A 17,568-nucleotide genomic window follows, 5' to 3' on the forward strand; every position below is an offset into this window, starting at 1 on the left:
CCAAATCGTACCCTATTATCCATATAGTGCACTACTTTTGAGAAGGATCCATACGGAATAGGGTGCCATTTTGGACACGACTAACTATAATAGACATGTCTGCGCCATACAAGATTCTCATATTAATATTAGATATCAGGGATTCAAGGTTTTGAACACCTAAAAAGGTGCAGCATATTTTCAAGTGGAGGGGAGAGAAAAAAGAGAGAATAGAAAATGCAGAGCTCAGCTCTCTAGGAGTTTGCTTGTACAGTACAGCGGTATGGCTCTTGTCTTTAAGGGATATACTGTACAGTAACTAGAGTTCTCTTCTCAGGCTGTCCCTGGGGCTCTCAGGCTAACATGGTGTAAAATGTCAAGGGCGGATTAGTCTTTGAGTGAAAACAAACTCATAATACCTCACTGGACAAAGCAGCCATGCAGAGGCATATAGTATGTGCTGTAGTGTAGGATGATGTTTGTGTTTGTGTGTGTGTGTGTGTGTGTGTGTGTGTGTGTGTGTGTGTGTGTGTGTATGTGAGTATGTGCATCTGTGGGTGTGTGTGTGTGCTTGCCTGCGTGTGTGTATACTGTCTCTGTGTGTGTCTAGCCTTGTCTCTGTCCACTCTGTCAGTGTCAGTTCTATGCTCCTTTAAATGGAGTATAAACGACAACACAGGCTCTCCCAACCCCTCTCAGGGCTCATCAGGATCAGTCGTGTCAGAGCTCTGGGTTGATGTCATATCCCTGCTCCTCGGTAATTCAGGCATGTTTTCTCACTTTTTTAATAGCAACTTGTTAGCTCCCTCCATGTTAGGTCCCCAAAGCCATGTACACTCTAATTGGCTCCTGACCCACCCCATCACCCGTCTCACACACAAACACACACACACACGTATGCAGGCACACAGGCACGAACACATGCACACACACACACAGGCACACACGCACACACACACACACACACAAACACACACAAACACACACACTCCAAGTTGAGGCACTGTCACTGCTGCTAAAATGCTAGATGGGTGATTTCTTGAGGTGACAGACAAGTGAAATGCGGATGCAATCACAACATAATGGTAAGCAGTAGGCGCTTTAAGTGTGCTTTCAACGTCTTTGTGCATGATGTGACATACATTTATATGGCACGAATTACAGTGTCAGCTGAAACGTTAACAAGCAAGGACAAAGTTGCACTTGCACTGATGAAAATAAAACGTTTTTCTTCTGAATGTACAGTATAAATTGTGCATTTGTTCACCTTTTCTGTAGATGTACAGTACATTTATGCCTTGGCAAGATGGTACCTTGTCATGGTGAACCAGTGCTGACCCTGTCTCTCACAGAAGCCCTGTTTATACATGGTTCTAACATGTGTCCTTTGTCCTGATCTTGTCCACATTCTGATTTTGCCCACATTTTTAGACAGGTGTAGACGACTAAAATACACATTGTGATCTGATTGTGATCAGATCTTAAAGTGTAAACAGACAAGATCAGGACGAAGGATGCATTTTAGTGGCAGGTATAAACAGGGTTTAAAAGACATTGCTATCAGCCATTGTTAACTGGCAATATATTATCCAATTCTAAGTTATGTACACTACCGGTCAAAAGTTTTAGAACATCTACTCTTTCAAGGGTTTTTCTTTATTTTTACTATTTTCTACATTGTAGAATAATAGTGAATACATCAAAACTATGAAATAACACATTTGGAATCATGTAGTAACCAAAAAAGTGTTAAACAAATCAAAATAGATTTTAGACTTTAGATTCTTAAAATAGCCACCCTTTGCCTTGATGACAGCTTTGCACACTGTTGGCATTCTCTCAACCAGCTTCACCTCGAATGCTTTTCCAATCGTCTTGAAGGAGTTCCCACACATGCTGAGCACTTGTTGGCTGCTTTTCCTTCACTCTGCGGTCTGACTCATCCCAAACCATCTCAATTTGGTTGAGGTCGGGGGTTTGTGGCGGCCAGGTCATCTGATGCAGCACTCCATCGCTCTCCTTCTTGGTAAAATGGCCCTTACACAGCCTGGAGGTGTGCTGGGTCATTGTCCTGTTGAAAAACAAATTATAGTTCCACTAAGCCCAAACCAGATGGGATGGCGTATCGCTGCAGAATGCTGTGGCAGCCATGCTGGTTAAGTGTGCCTTGAATTCTAAATAAATCACAGACAGTGTCACCAGCAAAGCACCCCCACACCATAACACCTCCTCCTCCATGCTTTACGGTGGGAAATACACATGCGGAGATCATCCATTTTACACACACCGTGTCTCACAAAGACACAGTGGTTGCAACCAAAAATCTCAAATTTGGACTCCAGACCAAAGGACACATTTCCACCGGTCTAATGTCCATTGCTCGTGTTTCTTGGCCCAAGCAAGTCTCTTCTTCTTATTGATGTCCTTTAGTAGTGGTTTCTTCGCAGCAATTCGACCATGAAGGCCTGATTCACACAGTCTCCTCTGAACAGTTGATGTTGACATTTGTCTGTTACTTGAACTCTGTGAAGCATTTATTTGGGCTGCAATTTCTGAGGCTAGTAACTGTAATGTACTTATCTGCAGCAGAGGTAACTATGGGTCTTCCATTCCTGTGGCGATCCTCATTAGAGCCAGTTTCATCATAGCGCTTGATGGTTTTTGTGTCTGAACTTGAAGAAACGTTGAAAGTTCTTGACATTTTCCAGATTGACTGACCTTCATGTCTTAAAGTAATGATGGACTGTCATTTCTCTTTGCTTATTTGAGCTGTTCTTGCCATAATATGGACTTGGTCTTTTACCAAATAGGTCTATCTTCTGTAAACCCCCCCCCCTACCTTGTCACAACACAACTGATTGGCTCAAATGCATTAAGAAGCAAAGAAATTCCACAAATTAACTTTTAACAAGGCACACCTGTTAATTGAAATGCATTTCAGGTGACTACCTCATGAAGCTGGTTGAGAGAATGTCAAGTGTGTGCAAAGCTGTCATCAAGGCAAAGGGTGGCTACTTTGAAGAATCTCAAATGTAAAATATATCTTGATTTGTTTAACACATTTCTGGTTACTAACTGATTCCATATGTGTTATTTCATAGTTTTGATGTCTTCACTACTATTCTACAATGTAGAAAATAGTAAAAATAAAGAAAAACCTTTGAATGAGTAGGTGTTCTAAAACATTTGACTGGTAGTGTATATTGACACTATCCCTCATCTCTTAATATTATTCTACACCCTCAAAGCCTATGGTTCCGGACATAGTTTACTAAGCCTAGTCCTGGACTAAAAAGCATGCTCAATGGTTAATCTCTACTGAAATTAATTTTGAGCCAGCAAACCGGGAACGTTCCCAGAACATTAGCTAAGATTCCCATTAAGTTCTAGTTAGGGTTTTATCTATCATTAGGATAATAACATCCCCAAAACATATGTAACAACCACCACAGAACATTCCCAAAAGTTGTCATTAGGTTTCCAGGTAATATATGCCATTCAGCAGATGCTTTTATCCAAAGTGACTTACTGTCATGCGTGCATACATTTCTTCATATGAGTGGTCCCGGGAATCAAACCCACACTCCTGCCTTTGCAAGTGCCATGCTCTACCAACTGAGCCAGTAATGTTTTCCCAGCAAGCCAAAATTGTTTCTGTGAAAGGTCCCAGAACATTCGTTAGGTTGCGGCAAATGTTCTCATAACACAGAAACTGTCCGGTGGGAACTGTCCGGTTGGAACATTGTAGGGACATCACAAAAGATATGTTGCCAAAACACAAAAAAAGTGTTCCGTTGTGCAGATGACTAAACAATGTTTATTTTAGGGTGAAATAAAACATTGAGCTGATGTTACAAAAATTTCCCAGAACACATTTTGTCTGTTCTTTAATGGTTCTCAGAATGTTTCTTTGGTTGTGGGAACATTGTAGGCATATGACTAGAGATACAATAAAGTCCTCAAATTCGAATTGCCATTAAATCTGGAGAGAAACATAATGAGGATTTATTCTAATCTTTTTTCTTATGCTTTAAGGCGCTACACATGTGCATGCTGAAAATATTGTGGTAATATTAGGTAAAACTGAAATATAAAATGTTCTAAATGTTCTTTAAATGTTCTGAAGACTTTTAAGGCAAGGTCAAATGTACTGTATACTGTGTGAACATCAATGGAATATTATGTTAAAACTAAAACAAATATGCTATTGATGTCATAAAACTGACTTATTTGGACATTTTGGAACATTGTGGGCATATCCTGTGCAACCATTATCTGAATGTCAGCACAACTGTACAGTTTTAGTGTTTTGGGAACCTATTACTTGTCATATTCCCACAATGATCCCACAACCTAAAACATTCTGGGAACCTTTAAAGAACAGACGAAATGTGTTCTGGGAACATTATTGTAACATCAGGTGACATTATTTTGCACCCTAAAATAAATATTGAAGAATCATCTGCACAACTGGACTTGATTTTTTAAATTATTATTATTATTAGATCCCCATTAGCCGACGCCAATGGCGACACCTAGTCCCCGACACATAATAAAAAAGACATTCGAAATAAAATACTTTACAATTTACATACAACTAAAACATTAACATGTAGAGTGCTTGTGTGTTCATTTATCAGCTACACATACATGTCAGTACATACACACAACAATTAAGTCACATTGGGGAGAGGCGTTGTGCCTTGCGGTGTTGCTTTATTCGTTTTTTGAAACCAGGTTTGTTGTTCACTTGCGCTATAAGAGATGGAAGGGAGTTCCATGCAATCAAATCAAATCAAATCAAATCAAATTGTATTGACCACATGCGCCGAATACAACAGGTGCAGACATTACAGTGAAATGCTTACTTACAGCCCTTAAACAACAGTGCATTTATTTTTAATAAAAAAGTAAAATAAAACAACAACAAAAAAGTGTTGAGAAAAAAAGAGCAGAAGTAAAATAAAATAACAGTAGGGAGGCTATATATACAGGGGGGTACCGGTGCAGAGTCAATGTGCGGGGGCACCGGCTAGTTGAGGTAGTTGAAGTAATATGTGGGTAGAGTTAAAGTGACTATGCATAAATAATTAACAGAGTAGCAGCAGCGTAAAAAGATGGGGTGGTGGGGCAGTGCAAATAGTCCGAGTAGCCATGATTAGCTGTTCAGGAGTCTTATGGCTTGGGGGTAGAAGCTGTTGAGAAGTCTTTTGGACCAAGACTTGGCACTCCGGTACTGCTTGCCGTGCGGTAGCAGAGAGAACAGTCTATGACTAGGGTGGCTGGAGTCTTTGACAATTTTGAGGGCCTTCCTCTGACACCGCCTGGTATAGAGGTCCTGGATGGCAGGAAGCTTGGCCCCAGTGATGTACTGGGCCGTATGCACTACCCTCTGTAGTGCCTTGCGGTCGGAGGCCAAGCAGTTGCCATACCAGGCGGTGATGCAACCAGTCAGGATGCAGCTGTAGAATCTTTTGAGGATCTGAGGACCCATGCCAAATCTTTTCAGTCTCCTGAGGGGGAATAGGCTTTGTCGTGCCCTCTTCACGACTGTCTTGGTGTGTTTGGACCATGATAGTTTGTTGGTGATGTGGACACCAAGGAACTTGAAGCTCTCAACCTGTTCCACTACAGCCCCGTCGATGAGAATGGGGGCGTGCTCAATCCTCTTTTTTTTCCTGTGGTCCACAATCATCTCCTTTGTCTTGGTCACGTTGAGGGAGAGGTTGTTATCCTGGCACCACACGGCCAGGTCTCTGACCTCCTCCCTATAGGCTGTCTCATCGTTGTCGGTGATCAGGACTACCACTGTTGTGTCATCGGCAAACTTAATGATGGTGTTGGAGTCGTGCCTGGCCATGCAGTCATGGGTGAACAGGGAGTACAGGAGGGGACTGAGCACGCACCCATGAGGGGCCCCCGTGTTGAGGATCAGTGTGGCAGATGTGTTGTTACCTACCCTTACCACCTGGGGGCGGCCCGTCAGGAAGTCCAGGATCCAGTTGCAGAGGGAGGTGTTTAGTCCCAGGATCCTTAGCTTAGTGATGAGCTTTGAGGGCACTATGGTGTTGAATGCTGAGCTGTAGTCAATGAATAGCATTCTCGCGTAGGTGTTCCTCTTGTCCAGGTGGGAAAGGGCAGTGTGGAGTGCAATAGAGATTGCATCATCTGTGGATCTGTTGGGGCGGTATGCAAATTGGAGTGGGTCTAGGGTTTCTGGGATAATGGTGTTGATGTGAGCCATGACCAGCCTTTCAAAGCACTTCATGGCTACAGACGTCAGTGCTACGGGTCGGTAGTCATTTAGGCAGGATATCTTAGAGTCCTTGGGCACGGGGACTATGGTGGTCTGCTTGAAACATGCTGGTATTACAGACTCAGTCAGGGACATGTTGAAAATGTCAGTGAAGACACTTGCCAGTTGGTCAGCACATGCTCGAAGTACACGTCCTGGTAATCCGTCTGGCCCTGCGGCCTTGTGAATGTTGACCTGCTTAAAAGTCTTACTCACATCGGCTACGGAGAGCGTGATCACATAGTCATCCGGAACAGCTGGTGCTCTCATGCATGCTTCAGTGTTGCTTGCCTCGAAGCGAGCATAGAAGTGGTTTAGCTCGTCTGTAAGTCTTGTGTCACTGGGCAGCTCGTGGCTGTGCTTCCCTTTGTAGTCTGTAATAGTTTTCAAGCCCTGCCACATCCGACGAGCGTCAGAGCCAGTGTAGTACGATTCAATCTTAGTCCTGTATTGACTCTTTGCCTGTTTGATGGTTCGTCGGAGGGCATAGCGGGATTTCTTATAAGCGTCCGGGTTAGAGTCCCGCTCCTTGAAAGCGGCAGCTCTACCCTTTAGCTCAGTGCGGATGTTTCCTGTAATCCATGGCTTCTGGTTGGGGTATGTACGTACGGTCACTGTGGGGACGACATCATCGATGCACTTATTGATGAAGCCAGGGACTGATGTGGTGTACTCCTCAATGCTATCTGAAGAATCCCAGAACATGTTCCAGTCTGTGCTAGCAAAACAGTCCTGTAGCTTAGCATCTGCGTCATCTGTCCACTTTTTTATTAACCGAGTCACTGGTGCTTCCAGCTTTAGTTTTAGCTTATAAGCAGGAATCAGGAGGATAGAGTTATGGTCAGATTTGCCAAATGGAGGGCGAGGGAGAGCTTTGTATGCGTCTCTGTGTGTGGAGTAAAGGTGGTCTAGAGTTTTTTTTTCTCTGGTTGCACATTTAACATGCTGGTAGAAATTAGGTAGAACGGATTTAAGTTTCCCTGCATTAAAGTCCCCGGCCACTAGGAGCGCTGCCTCTGGATGAACGTTTTCCTGTTGACTTATGGCCTTATACAGCTCATTCAGTGCAATCTTAATGCCAGCATTGGTTTGTGGTGGTAAATAGACAGCTATGAAAAATATAGATGAAAACTCTCTTGATAAATAGTGTGGTCTACAGCTTATCATGAGATACTCTACCATAGGCGGGCAAAACCTCAAGACTTCCTTAGTATTTGATTTTGGGCACCAGCCGTTGTTTACAAATATACACAGACCGCCACCCCTTGTCTTACCGGAGTCAGCCGTTCTATCCTGCCGATGTAGCGTATAGCTCGCTAGCTGTATGTTGTCCATGTCGTCGTTCAGCCACGACTCGGTGAAACATAAGATATTACAGTTTTTAATGTCCCGTTGGAAGGATAACCGTAGTCTTAGGTCATCCAATTTATTCTCCAATGATTGAAGATTGGCTAATAGGATTGATGGGAGCGGCAGTTTACTCGCTCGCCGTCGGATCCTTACAAGGCACCCCGACCTACGTCCACGATATCTCCGTCTCTTCCTCATGCGAATGACAGGGATTTGGGCCTTGTCGGGTGTCTGTAGGATATCCTTCGCGGCCGACCTCATTGAAGAAAAAATATTTGTCCAGTACGAGGTGAGTAATCGCTGTCCTGATATCCAGAAGCTCTTTTTGGTTATAAGAGACGATGGCAGAAACATTATGTACAAAATAAATTACAAATTACGCGGAAAAACACACATAATGGTACAATTGGTTAGAGGGCTGTAAAACGGCAGCCATCTTCTCCGGCGCCATTATTCATGGTTCTGTATAATTCTGTTTGTTTCCTTGAATTTGTTCTGGACCTGGGGACTATGAAAAATACCCTGGTGGCATGTCTGGTTGTGTAAGTGTCAGTGCTGTGTGTAAGTTGAGTATGCAATCAATTTTGAATTTCCAACACATACATAAAAATAAAATAAAAAAGTGACACAGTCAGTCTTTTCTTATCTCTTAGCCAAGAGAAACTGGCATGCATAGTATTGATATTAGCCCTCTGATTACAATGAAGAGCAAAACGTGCCGCTCTGTTCTGGGCCAGCTACAGCTTAACCTTTTACTGCAGTGGGTTAAATCAGGGTCACACAGAGTGTTTCTTGGTGGTCTTAAACAAATCTACTTTGAAACCAAAGTATATACCACACACACTTAAAGAAAGAAGACACCTGTACCATGTCAGATATAGAGTTGAAATGTATTCAATTTTGAGTTTGCATCCCAATATGAAAGTTTATATACATCACAGAAGACTGAAGTATAACAAAACTGTGTGACATAGAAACACTGGATATCTGGCATAAAAAATAAATACAATAAATATGAAATATACTTTCTTTGTGGAATGTGGTGTCAAAGAAGCAAAGAAGAAATCTCTTTATCACGGACAGACCTCTGCCCATCTTTACAACCATTGAATCTATGTGTCTTCAAGATGACAATTTACAATCTAAGGCAGGACTGCCCAACCCTCTTCCTCAAGAGCTACCGTCCTGTAGGTTTTTGCTCCAACCCTAATCTAGCACACCTGGTTCTAATAATTAGCAGGTTGATAAGATGAATCCGGTTAGTAACACCTGGGGTTGGAGCGAAAACCTACAGGAGGGTAGCTCTCCAGGAACAGGGTTGGGCAACCCTGATCTAAGGTAACACCAAGTAATTTAGTTTCCTCAACTTGTTCAACAGCCACACCATTTATTACCAGATTCAGCTGAGGTCTAGAATTTAGGGAATGATGTGTACTAAATACATTGCTCTTAGTTTTAGAGATATTCAGGACCAGTTTATTACTGAACCATTCCAAAACTGACTGCAACTCTTTGTTAAGGGTTTCCGTGACTTAATTAGCTGTGGTTGCTGATGCGTAAAGGGTTGAATCATCAGCATACATGGACACATAGGCTGTGTTTAATGCCAGAGGCAGGTCATTGGTAAAAATAGAAAAGAGTATAGGGCCTAGAGAGTTGCCCTGCGGTACACCACACTTTACATGTTTGACATTAGAGAAGCTTCCATTACATACAACCCTCTGTGTTCTATTAGATAGATAGCTCTGCATCCACGATATGGCAGAGTGTCATGACTCCCTCCAAAGCTACCACCTCTTCTTGTTCGGGCAGGCTTCGGCGTTCGTCGTCACCAGCCTTCTAGCCACTGCCGCTCCTCATTTCATCATTCCATTGGTTTTGTCTTGTTCATTACACACACCTGGTTCATATCCCCTCATCAGTACCTGTATAAGTGTGCCCTCTGCCCCCTTGTCTTTGTGTGTGATTGTTTATTGTGAGGATAGTGAAGCTCGGTGGAGCTCCTTGTATTTTGTATCGGCAGGTTATTTTTCCTGTGTGCCTTGTTGGTTCCAGTGCGCCTGTTTTGCACACTGGACATTTTTGACGCATTACTGCGTAACTCTGTTTTCCGGAATAAATCCTGTTATTCTGTGATTTACTCTCCTGCGCCTGACTCCTTCAACTCACCCATCACAGAATCACAAACCCGCCATGGAGTCAGCAGGAGAGGAGCACATGCCTGGAGTCGTGGCACGGGTCCGGGAGCATTCAACGATGCTAGCCAGCTTGGGAGAAGTGATGGATCGGGTTCTCCAGGTCATCCAACGCCTGGAGAGCAGAGGACCTGCTGGCCGACCGGCTCCAGCCACGCACACCCCAGCACCCAGAGGGATCCATATATCCCGACCATGGGATTTCGACGGGACAATACGTTATAGTTATCCTCTACCCCTCATTCCATTTGTGATCGAGTCAATGCATGGGGCGCGCTTCATCACAAAATTAGATCTCCGGAGTGCGTACAGCCTGGTGCGTGTCCGAGAGGGGGACGAGTGGAAGACAGCATTCAGCACAACCACGGGGCATTACGAATACCTGGTGATGCCGTACGGTTTGATGAATGCTCCATCAGTCTTCCAGTCCTTTGTGAACAAGGTGTTTCGGGACATGGTGTAGTGGTCTACATCGATGACATTCTGGTATATTCCCTCATCAGATACCGCATTACCACCTCAGGTGTGGAGATGGAGGGAGATCGCATTTCAGCCGTGCGTAATTGGTCGACTCCAACCACAGTTAAGGAGATGCAGCGCTTTATTGGCTTTGCCAACTGCTATCGGAGGTTTATCCGGGGCTTTGGCAAGGTCGCAGCTCCCTTCACATCTCTGTTGAAGGGGGGGCCGTCCCGGCTCCACTGGTCTGCTGAGGCTGACAGGGCCTTCAGTAACCTGAGGGTTCTGTTCACCTCAGCCCCGGTACTGGCCCATCCCGATTCATCACTACCGTTCGTAGTGGAGGTGGATGCGTCCGAGGTAGGGATAGGCACTGTCCTATCTCAATGCTCGGGCACGCCATCCAAGCTCTGCCCCTATGCCTTCTTCTCCAAGAAGCTCAGTCCGGCGGAGCAGAACTACGACGTTGGTGATCGGGAGCTGTTGGCTGTTGTCCGAGCCCTGACCGTGTGGAGGCACTGGCTCGAGGGAGCGAAACACCCTTTCCTCCTCCGGACGGACCACCGTAACCTGGAATATATCCGGGCAGCGAGGAGGCTGAACCCTCGCCAGGCCAGGTGGGCCCTATTCTTCACTGGTTTGATTTTACATCCCGGGTACGAAGAACGTGAAGGCAGACGCACTGTCACGGCTGTACGACACAGAGGAGAGGCCCATAGACAACACTCCCATACTCCCAGCCTCCTGTATTGTGGCACCAGTAGTATGGGGCGCCTGTTTTGCGCACTGGACTGTTTTGACGCATTACTGCGTAACTCTGTTTCATTAAATAGTATCCGCAAAACACCAGTCTCAACGTCAGAGTTGCAAAGAAAAAGCCATATCTCAGACTGGCCAATAAAAACAAAATATTAAAATGGGCAGTCTGAGATATGGCTTTTTCTTTGCAATTCTGCCTAGAAGGTCAGCATCCCGGAGTCGCCTCTTCACTGTTGACGTTGAGACTGGTGTTTTGCGGGTACTATTTAATGAAGCTGCCAGTTGAGGACCTGTGAGGCGTCTGTTTCTCAAACTAGACACTCTAATGTATTTGTCCTCTTACTCAGTTGTGCCCCGGGCCTCCCACTCCTCTTTCTATTCTGGATAGAGCCAGTTTGCGCTGTTCTGTGAAGGGAGTAGTACACAGCGTTGTACGAGATCTTCAGTTTCTTGGCAATTTCCATTTATGTGCTGCGAAGTGACTCCCGCTCAAGACGCCGGCTCATAAGGTGAGATTTCTCACAATTTTGTGCGCGGGTTGATTCGCTTGCTTGTGGGTGTGTGCGCTGGAGAAATGTACCGTTTAAAAGACTTATGTGTGCAGATTTTGCTGTTATTTGCTGTGGGATAGGAGTCCGTTCTAATAATTCTAAATTTGTTTGCGCTGGTAACAACGCAAACAGGGGGGGGAGTGTCTATAACTATTGAATAATATAATGAAGGAATAAGGCCAGGGTAAATGTATACAAATTAGACCATTGCGAATCTATGGAAGCCCTCTAAGGAGGCGATCATTAGGATGGGCCGAAAATCCTAAAAACACGTTAGGTGTATTTAGGTGAGTCCAGGGGACTTGAGGCTGTGGTATATATATTCGGTTGCAAGTTACCTCTCAACATGTGGTTGACGAATTATATGATTGATGTGACCGCTCGTTGGATGTCCGCGGAACTCGTGGTAGCAGAAATTTAGAGACAAAGGAATTATACGGCGCAATGTAGGTAGAATACTACCATAGATGTCCATAAGAATGGGACAAGCCTCTTAAAACTGTGTATGTATGAAAGAGAGAGAGAGAAAAATAATAAAATAAAGACGTCTCTGTTGTGTTTAAACTGTGTGTCGACTCATATTAGGATAAGATTTATGTTAGAGATATATACATTTATATGTTTTGGTTGAGGATAGGGGTTTTTGTTTTTATAAGGAAATACGTAAGTTAAGGTTAAAAAATCTTATGAGTCTCCGTTGGTGAGAACGTTAATAGTTGTTAACTATATATGAGCCCACTGGAAGGACGCTAAGGTTAGAAAACGTATGAGTCTCTATAAAAAGAGAACGTTTACTAACTATTAGAATATCATGAGCCTACAGGGAGGAGTTTTTAATACTGTATAGAGATGTTTTGTAATAGATAAGGAAATAACTATAAATCTGCAGATTAGGATAAAGGGAAGTTAAGAAACTTCTAAGTAGGATTTGTGTTCAATGTTTTATGTTGGTTTGTGAGCTCTGTTAAATGTTACTGTTTGCCTCATGAAGAACGGAGGTAAAGTTGGCGTGTCTACTTTCTGTTGTTTAGCTGGGAGAGAGCTCCATCCACTCTGAAATCGTATTGGTGTATGAACTACGCATGCGTGTGATTTCATGACTTTAGAGTTACGTAGGGCAAATATGCCACTCCCCTGCCTGCACTGAGCTGCTGGGAGACGCACACAAAGAGAGAGAAGATTTAGACACTAATAGTGTATTCTGGTTGTTAAATCGGCTGTTGTTTAAAGATTAAACTGTTTTCTTGAGACCTATCGAATTGATAAACTAGAGATATGTTGACGGATTAAAAATAAATAAAATACAATTTTATTGAGCTATTTATACTATTCCTGAGTTAAGTTGTTTGCTTATTTCTTAGCGCGAATGTGAACGGAGGAGTATTGAATGGTTGAAATAACTCAGTGTGTGCATAAAATACTAAATTCTTGTCTGTCCTTTGTTATTCTGTCATATGAGAGACGAGAAGGAGGAGAGAGAGAGAGAGCGGAAGTGCTGACGTGTACATCACGCGACAGGGTGTGCTGCAACGGATCCAGTCAAACTAAGGCCAGTACTGTTCTATTTACAAAACTTACCTTCCCATACAGGATATTTTGTGTGCCTAGCATATTTGATGTTGTGACAATTTGACAGGGACTTGGCAACAGACTGATCAATTGATGTAATTGCATATTGGAGTTTTTGTGAATAAGTTGGTTTGATTAGAGTTATGTTGGGAATCGAGTACTGACATTATTCTGTAAAATTAAGGTAATTGGGTGCTTATTAAGCAATTGGTTTGTGAGTACTGTAGTGTTGCTGGATTGTAGGTCTTTCTTTTTTGGATTGCTCTGAAGTTGACTACTTTCCTTTACTTTTCCTGATCGGATGTGGTAAGATTGCCACTAAGTAATAAATGGGTAAAATAAAAAAATATATATATTTTTTTTAATTATACATAAATTGATTGATTAATTAATTGTTTGATTATTAAAAAATAATAAAAAATAATAAAAATAAAAAAACCAATTGTTTTTTGTTTTTTATTAATAATTAAAGGGAGGAAACTATAAGCTATATAGTCTAAAATAATAAAATAATTCACAATAAAGGAATATAAAAGAGTTGTTACAATGGGGAAAAAGGACATCAAAACTATGAAAGGAATTACTCCTGTTGATATAGTACAAAATAGTAATCCTCTAGTTAATGGTATTGCAAGGTTATCTGGAAAATGGAATAAACGTTGGCCTGACATTGAACAACCATGGCCAGTGGTAGGGACTTTTAACCCTGACGTCATCAACATAATGAAAGTGCTTCTGTCAATTCATAAGGCAGATCAAAAGAAGGGAAAAAAAAGGGAACAACGTAAAGAAAAGAGACAAAGAGAGCTGGGTGTTCTTAAGCTGTTTGAAAATGAAGGACAAAAACTGATAAAAGATACCAACGATAAAAGAAACAAAGGTATAGAGAAAATTGTAAAAGCAGTGAAGGTGACAGAAAAACTAATGACAGAAGTCAGTACACCTTTCTCACATACGGATTCAGCATAAAGACCCCCACCTTATGAGAAAGAAGTAGAGTTTAAGGACATCTATCCTCAGCTTCCAGTGATCATTCAGGAGGGTGATTATTGCATCAGAGATGAGGATGAACGAATAATAGAGAGGACAAGCAGAAACGACCATAAAAATGAATCCAAACTCCAAAAGTATGAAAAAAACGAGATGTCTGGAAACTAAGGGTGGAGTGAGGTTCAGGAGGATGGAACTTGAAGATGATGATGATGATGATGATCAGAGTGATTCAGAAGAGATCATGGGTGGATATGACCCTGTGATCAGACGGAGGTTGGCCAGAGCGGAAAGAAGGGGTGATGGATGTTTGAAGAAGAAGAATACAAGATATTCCAGTTCTGATGAAAGCGAAGATGAAGACAGCGATAAAGATTTGGAGATTAAAGGTGCTTCATATTCAAGAGGATTTTTTCCTACAATGACTAGCACAGAAGAAATAGAAAGAGATATAGACCGATGCGTATCATGCCTGGATAAAGCGAATAATTTAGAAGAAGTAAGAGAACTGGAACAACAACTCAAGAAGCTGAAGATACAGAAGAACAAACTGCTGAGAAAAGGACCCCAAGAATTGGAGAAAAAGTATACATTGAGGTCAAGGAAAGAGGGCACCAGTAAGAAGATGATGCCAGTGATCATTCGAGGACAAAACCTAGAATATAAGCCTTTGCAAAATACCGATATGTCAGATATACTTGAGAAGCTGCCTACTCTTCAAGATGGAGCCTATCCTTGGATTTCAAAATTGGAAGAAATTACGGTGGGAACACAGTCAGCCATAGGAGACATTAAGAGACTTTTGGCTAATCTCCTTGGGATTCCAGATATGGAAGAAATATTTCAGTGAGCTGGACTCAATAGATATGTGGGGACTGCAGTGAACGACCCTGAATTGTTGGCTGCAAGTAGGAATCGTCTGTGGAGAGCACTGAAAGACACGTTTCCAACAAATGTGCATCCTGACAACATTCTGATTGATCCACTAGGACAACAAGAAAATCCGAGAGCCTATGTGTCAAGAGTCCATCAAGTGTGGAGAAATATTACGGAAATGATCCAGATGTGAGTCAAATTGAGCAGTCAATTTTGAGAGCTAAACTGCAGATGGGACTGCCCTCACCAGTAAGGAGCAAACTGGCAGAGGTGGTTGGACTTGGAAGCATGACAAAAGGCGTCTATACAGATCATATAGCCCATCAAGTGGATCTGTACAGGAAAAAGGAACACAACCAGAAAGAACAGGACCAAGAAACTCTCAGAAAACTCAATCAAATACAACTGGTGGAGAATAAGAAGGAGAAGAAACAAGCTTTGGTTATGCAGAATCAGTCAATCACCAAATCAACAATCGCTGCCACAGCTTCAACCGGACCAGTTCCAACCGCAATTGTACCAGCCACCAATAGCGGTACCAGTTGTTTCATATTCATAGCCAGTTTCTGGACAGACACAGAATTGGAGAGGAAGAGGACGAGAAGGCTTAGAAAGAGGAAGAGGAGGAAGATTTAAGCCATACTTCCAGCAATCTCCAGAAGTGTGTTATAGTTGTGGACAGGTTGGTCACTTTGCCCGTGAGTGCAATGGGCCAGGAGGAAACATCAGAGGGAATTTCAGAGGAAGATACAGGGGTCAGTCAAGATCATCTGGAGGACCGGTGAACCCCTATAGGGGCCCGGAGCATGGATTCTAGGGGTGCCCAGAAGATCCGAGAGGGGGGTGTCAGCTGGTAGCATCAGGACCGGAAAAAGATCCAACAATTGAGGTAAAAATAAACAACCGACCATTGGAAGTGATGGCAGATAGTGGAGCTGCTTTTACCTGCGTTCGGCCTGAAGATGCTACACATCTCCCTATGTCCAATCAACTCATTAGGACAATCGGATTCGAGGGAGTAAAACAGCTGATTCCTCTTACGGAACCAATTGAGTTCTGCTATAAAAATCAAAAAATTACAATACCCATACTGGTATCAGAACATACACCTATTGCATTATTGGGAAGAGATGCATTGTGTAAGTTGAACTGTACAATAAGATGTACACCAGACGGCTGTCTGGTAGAAGTGCCAAAGGAAAAGGTTTACCAATTGTTGATGATGACAGAGATGGATTCGTCTTCAGTATTCTGGATTGGAAATCTCAGTGAAGATTTTTTGAAGCAGGCTAAGATATGGGAGAAATTTATTGTGGCAAATATGCCAGATGCGAGGCTTCCGGAATATCCATTTCATTGTACGCTCAAGTATTTCAAGAATGCTGCCCAATCGAACTCAGGGAAATGGTTGAGTCATCAACCAAATAATGTTCAACTCAGCTCATGTTGCATTATTTTAGGACCACAAGGTGCAGATATGAAGATAAACACAGACGATTATCTGAATAAAGAATTTGAGATTGAGAAGAGTGTGCCACATGTGACCTTGTTGGTTTCAGAAGGCTATGAGCAGAAGCAAATAGGATAAATGATGACAGAAGCAGAGAAAGCTGTTTTCAGACCGATTAAAGAGAATTTGGCGATTTGGAGGAGTGAAGATCAACGATTTCTCAAAATAATGATTTCGGCTCAAGGACAAGGAGAGCCACAAGCTGTAAGGATGACACATTAATCTATTTGCAGTGTGCAGATGAATTCAGACCCTATGAAAGAGAAGATGTTGGAACAAGTTCCAGAATGTTTGTGGTCTCAACACAGTACCGATATTGGACTTGTGAAATCAGCCCAACCTGTGAAAGTTGAACTTCGACCAGGAGCCAGACCTCCTTGGAAGAATCAGTATCCATTGAAAGATGAAGCAATCCAAGGGATTGAACCACAAATTGAAGGACTTTCGAAAGCAGGTGTTTTAAGGACAACAAAAAACCCTCAGAGTAACACGCCTTTGTTGCCTGTGAAAAAACCAGATGAAACTTATCGTGTGGTTCATGATTTGAGAGCAGTGAATGAGGTAGTGACTGACTTTCCAGCAGAAGTGCCAGACCTGCATACCTTGTTAGCCCAAATTCCTCCTGATGCGACACATTTTACGGTGTTAGACTTATGTGGTGCATTTTTTAGTGTTCCACTTAGTGTAGAAAGTCAGGGTTTATTTGGGTTCACATATAAGGGACAATTCTATGAGTATAGTCGTTTGCCACAGGGGTACAAGCATAGTCCTCATATCTTCAATAAAGTACTGAAGGATGATTTGGTAGGGATAGATCAGATATTGCAAAGCACTGTCATTCAGTACGTAGATGATATAATAATTTGCTCACAGAATAAAGAAACATGTCATAGAGACTCAATTAAATTGCTACAGGTATTGGCAGAAAAGGGGCATAAGGTTTCACAGAAAAAGTTGCAATATTGCCAGGAGAGGGTTGTTTATTTGGGTCAGAAAATAACGCATGGACACAGAAGCATTTCGGACAGTCAATTG

This window comes from Coregonus clupeaformis, chromosome 23 (genome assembly GCF_020615455.1).
Source record: "Coregonus clupeaformis isolate EN_2021a chromosome 23, ASM2061545v1, whole genome shotgun sequence".
NCBI lineage: Eukaryota > Metazoa > Chordata > Actinopteri > Salmoniformes > Salmonidae > Coregonus > Coregonus clupeaformis.